Consider the following 6,000-nt stretch of genomic DNA (forward strand, 5'->3'; position numbering starts at 1 on the left):
TGTTTAAACACATATATCAGGGGTATATCCTCCCCAAAGTCAAGCAGAGGATGATATCCAAGACATGATATAAAGTAGAAAACCTTTTAGGTAAGGGGGGAGGAATCTCATGAAATTACCCATACAACGGTGTTAGGATAAATGATAAATAAAATTTAGCATCGTGCTTCAAATGTTCCTGTTGAAAATTGGAGTACCATTGACATGATTCGAGATAGCATTGACATGGTCATCAGGTGAAGATCAGACTTTGGAAACACGAAGGATCCATCAGGAATAACTTGTAGAATAAGTCTTACAATTTCCTCATGGAAGAATGGATAGCCTTGTGAAAAATGAAACGGTAACAATAGGTCCTCCGGCCAGGTGTGCTAGGCACGATATCACCTTACCGGGTCATATAAAGTCCAGTGTTATGACTCTTGGAAAAGGTTCCAACCATCATATCTGACCGAGATTCAGATCTCGTTAATGTCAGGATACCTCAGACTCAGGACGCCTGAGAAGAAAAGGTGCAACACAAATAGACGAGATGACAATGTAAGATTCTCGGGAAATGAAATATGGGAGCGAGTTCCGACACAAGAGTTCATTTAAATCAAGGAGAGGATGAGGTGGCTGATGGGCTCAGGGACAATCCATCGAGATTTCCAAAAAGATGAATTTCCACAACCATGTGAACAACGAGATAACATTTGTCTAGTCAAATAACATAATGATGTATGCTCGAGGGAAACATACACAATTTAAACATTGGTTGAAAGGTGCACCCGAAATATGGGCTTAGGTAGCATGATCAGTATTAGATTGGTGATCGTGATAAGTATCACTTGTATCAAAAATTCTCCAGAGGTGGTGAAATTCTCATGATAATCCTGACATAAAAGATGGTAATACCCCAAGGTAAAGAAGAACAAAGGCTGGATAGCAAGGATCTCAAGGTATAACACAAAACACGAGCAAGTTTGTGTTCGAGGGAAGGCAATAATGTTGTCGGTGATAACACAAATCATCGAGGGACAAGGATGGTTACCTGTCATCATCCATTTGGTTGATATTCTGGAAGGAATCAAAATGTTGTTTGACGACCATGACAAATTTAGTTGAGAGGCTCCACGAAGATGTAATCGATCGGCGATGACATCAAGTAAAAGGAATGATGAAGCGAAAGGTTATTGGAACCATGGGTATGACACAAACTCAAAATCAAGTTTGTTGTTCAGGGAGAAATGATATGACAAGGAAGACCGACGTAAGATTAGCTTACATTGAAATTTATGCTCCGGGAAAAAGGACCAGGTAGCACAGTTAAAAATTCTAGCACAATAATGATATAGCCGGTTAGGCTAGGAATGACTTGAAGGATTATTAAACTCGTAAGAAACAAAAATTACTTAGAGTTATTGAATCGGAGTGTGGACTCGGTTCAGTTATCGGTGTCCTTGAGTGTTTAATAACTCAGAGCCCATGAAAAATTGTAATCAGTGAGAATGTAGTACTTGATGAAGAACTCATAGGAAGTTATGCAGTTCCAAGATAGTCTCAAGATACCAGGGGGTAGTACTCGACGACAGGTCAAAGTAGAGGTTGGACTAGAGTAATGCTCTACAGAAGACAAGTGCTCAAACTTGCACGAGAAATGGAATCAAGGAGAAAATATGGCTGGAACCACGATTGTAAAGAATCAATTCACAGATACCAAATGATAATATATCAAGGGAATAGTTATTATTTCAAGAAGCTTCCATGATAGAATATACATCGTGTCCATGGGCATGAACACAAAGTTCAAGGTCGACTCCCACTTCTTCAATGCATAACCTTTCGTTCACTCCTCGCGTTTCAAAAATGACACTAGGGTTGAAATTTTTTCCCTGGTGAAATACCAGATAAGTATGAAACGTGAAATCTTTCGGGATCACACAGATTAGGGAAGGCGTTGGTTCAACCCATCGGGGGATCGTGGAAATATTTACCACAAGCTTCAATAGTAAATATCACCAGCTCGAAAGCAGAGCATGGTTGGCCAAATCAAGGATTAAGATTTACCAAAGGCATTATGTATCAGGGAAAGAACTTCCGAACATGATTGAATATGAAGGACGTTGTTGGATAAAATCCAACAAGGTTCTGATGGCCAATAAAGGATCTGATGTGAGTATCGGCTCACAACCAGAGGAAGAATCAATGCAAAGACATTGGATTATAGAAACAACTGAGTAACTTAGAGCTCAATTGCAAAGGAATTATGATTTACAAAGCGAAGGATCAGGAGCAGACGCTCTGATCATGGATGGATAAGTTCAATATACTTAGGGGCACAATCGACGACAATTTCATTGGCGAGAACCAGCTCACGTTTGAAATGACGTCTGAGCCGGAAGGATGAATCCTAGGATATGACTGAGTATTGAGAGCATTCACATCATATTGGATCAATGGACTCAAAATGATATTGACAAAGGATGCCAATAAGATTACGAGATTTATGGTATTAACCATAACGCAAGCAAGCAAGAAAGAAATTTAGGAGCAACAGGTTGCTCAGGATTTTTGGAAGACCGAATGGTATTTCGAAGACCTTAGTGAAACACATAAACAACGGGGAAAGAACGGATATCTAGTAAGTGTGAGGAATTATCTGTAGGGGGAATTCATGTGGCAAGAACTGCAAGGCAGTGGGCATAAAGTATACTCGAAACATTATAGAGAATTTCGGGTTATCTTGTAATAACAAGATCAACGGGGAATAAAAGTAAGAACGACAGGTGTAAGTATTTCACCACAGGGATATTTCGGTGGAAGGGAATTGCAAAAGCAACGGGCACAAGGTCTTGAGAGAATATCGAAGAGTATCTTCGAAATCTTCTAGTGCAGCCGGCAATCATCTGGACTGAAGGGGCTCTCCGGGAGAAAGTATTTTCGAGAACCTAAAGTTAGATTTTGCAAAATTCATTTAACCCGAATAGAAGAGAGTTCAGAGTCCCAGAGTAAGGATCGAGGAGTAAAAGATCCTAATACCACCCAGATGGCGACGTGGGCCCGTAAGCCACACAGCCATGTTAGTAAAAGTTTTTCAATGACTAGACTCGACTTCGGCCAAGGAGTTGGAAAGGGGGATTCCTACAGGCAGTCGGCTCTGATACCAACTTGTGGTGCCCCCGATTTGACCGTACACTAATCATACACGCAAATGTGTACGACCAAGATCAGGAACTCACGGGAAGATATCACAACACAACTCTAGACAGAAATTAAAATAATACAAGCTTTATATTACAAGCCAAGGGCCTCGTAGGCTCGAATACAATGCTCGAAGGCACAAGAGTCAGCGGAAGCAACAATATCTGAGTACAGACATAAGTTAAACAAGTTTGCCTTAAGAAGGCTAGCACAAACTGGGATACAGATCGAAAGAGGCGCAGGCCTCCTGCCTGGGATCCTCCTAACTACTCCTGGTCGTCAGCGGGCATCATGTAGTAGTAGGCACCTCCGGTGTAGTAGGAGTCGTCGTCGAAGGTGGCGTCTGGCTCCTGGGCTCCAACATCTGGTTGCGACAACCAGGTAGAAGGGATAGGGGAAAAGAGGGAGAAAGCAACCGTGAGTACTCATCCAAAGTACTCGCAAGCAAGGAGCTACGCTACATATGCATGGGTATATGTGTAAGGGGCCATATCAATGGACTGAACTGCAGAATGCCAGAATAAGAGGGGGAAAGCTAATCCTGTCGAAGACTACGCTTCTAGCAGCCTCCGTCTTGCAGCATGTAGAAGAGAGTAGACTGAAGTCCCCCAAGTATCATCGCATAGCATAATCCTAACCGATGATCCTCCCCTCGTCGCCCTGTGAGAGAGCGATCACCGGTTGTATCTGGCACTTGGAAGGGTGTGTTTTATTAAATATCCGGTTCTAGTTGTCATAAGGTCAAGGTACAACTCCAAGTCGTCCTGTTACCGAAGATCACGGCTATTCGAATAGATTAACTTCCCTGCAGGGGTGCACCACATACCCCAACACGCTTGATCCCATTTGGCCGGACACACTTTTCGGGGTCATGCCCGGCCGCGAAAGATCAACACGTCGCAGCCCCACCTAGGCACAACAGAGAGGTCAGCACGCCGGTCTAAACCTAAGCGCACAGGGGTCTGGGCCCATCGCCCTTAGCACACCTACACGTTGCGAAAGCGGCCGGAAGCAGAACTAGCCCCCTTAATACAAGAGCAGGCTTACGTTCCAATCCGGCGCGCGCCGCTCAGTCACTGATGTCACGAAGGCTTCGTCTGATACCACGACGCCAGGATACCCATAACTACTCCCGCGTAGATGGTTAGTGCGTATAGACCAAATGGACAGACTCAGATCAAAAACCCAGATCTCGTTAAGCGTGTTAAGTATCCGCGAACGCATACCAGGGCCAGGCCCACCTCTCTCCTAGGTGGTCTCAACCTGCCCTGTCGCTCCGCCTCAAAGTAACAGTCGGGGGCCGTCGGGAACCCAGGCCCACCTCTACCAGGATGGAGCCACCTGCCCCTTCAGCCCCCAACTCCGAACAGTACCACAGGTAATGTAACTGTGTAAAGTATATAGTATATGCCCGTGATCACCTCCCGAAGTGATCACGGCCCAGTAATATAGCATGGCAGACGGACAAGAGTGTAGGGCCACTGATGGAACACTAGCATCCTATACTAAGCAGTAGGATAGCAGGTAATGGTAACAACAGTAGTAGCAAGGATAGGCTATGCATCAGGATAGGATTAACGGAAAGCAGTAACAAGCTACACTACTCTAATGCAAGCAGTATAGAGAAGAGTAGGCGATATCTGGTGATCAAGGGGGGGGGGCTTGCCTGGTTGCTCTGGCAAGAGAGAGGGGTCGTCAACACCGTAGTCGTACTGGGTAGCAGCGGCGTCGGTCTCGGCGTCTAGCGAGAGAAGAGGGGGAAGAAACAATAATTATAATGCAAACAGATGCATAATGATGCATGACATGACAAAACATGATGCTAGGTGTGCCCTAACGCAGTACGAGGGGGTACCGGTGAAGGGGGAAACACCCGGGAAAGTATTCCCGGTGTTTCGCGTTTTCGGACAGATGAACCGGAGGGGGGAAAATTGCGTGTTCGCTATGCTAGGGATGCGTGGCGGACGAATGGGCCACGTACCCGGGTTCGTCTCATCGTTCTGAGCAACTTTCATGTACAAAGTTTTTTCATCCGAGCTACGGTTTATTTTATATGATTTTTCAAAGTTTTAAACAATTTCTAAAATTTTCTGAATTTATTTAACATTTCAAAATTAAAGGTGAAATTGCTAAGTGTACCCACAGCTTGTACACAACAATGTACTAAAGGGGCTGACAGGTGGGGTCCAGTTGACTTCCAAGTCAACAGTCAACTGGGACCGTTGACTGGTCAAAGGGGTCTAGTGGGACCCTCCTGTCAATGGCTATACTGTTAATTAACAGTAGTTAATTAGGTTAAGTAGTTAATTAGGTTAATTAAATTAGGATTAATTAAGTTAACTAATTCTTTAATTAATTAATTATTATTATTTTTAACACACATATTTTTTTTTTGTTCTAGGCATGGGGCTCGTTGTCCAGTGGCCCCTGGGGCCTAAGCGGATCGGGCGTGGGGCGCAGCCCGTGCGGGCGGGCAAGCCCGGCAGGGCACCGGAGCAGGGAGAGGCCGGTGGCCACGGCGAGCTAGGCAGGGCGCGGGGAGCTGGGGCATGCGGTGGGGCGCACTCAGGCGTGGCCGCGGCGGGGCGCATGAGCACACGGGGAGGGCGCGAAGGGGGAGCCGGGGCGCACAAGAAGGACGTCCCAGGGCCATGGTGAGCGCGGCCGGCGCGGAGCTGTAGTAGACAGCGGCAGTAGCAGTGCCAGCAGCTGCAGCGTTGCAGCACTGGACGGCGACGGTTGGGCACGCGGGGCTGCCGGTGCAGAGGGCGGGAGGAGAGGCCGGAGGAGGCCACGGCGACGAACGCGTGCGGAGGA

Source organism: Triticum urartu, chromosome 2A, assembly GCF_056163025.1.
Source record: "Triticum urartu cultivar PI428250 chromosome 2A, HENAU_Tu73, whole genome shotgun sequence".
Classification (NCBI taxonomy): domain Eukaryota; kingdom Viridiplantae; phylum Streptophyta; class Magnoliopsida; order Poales; family Poaceae; genus Triticum; species Triticum urartu.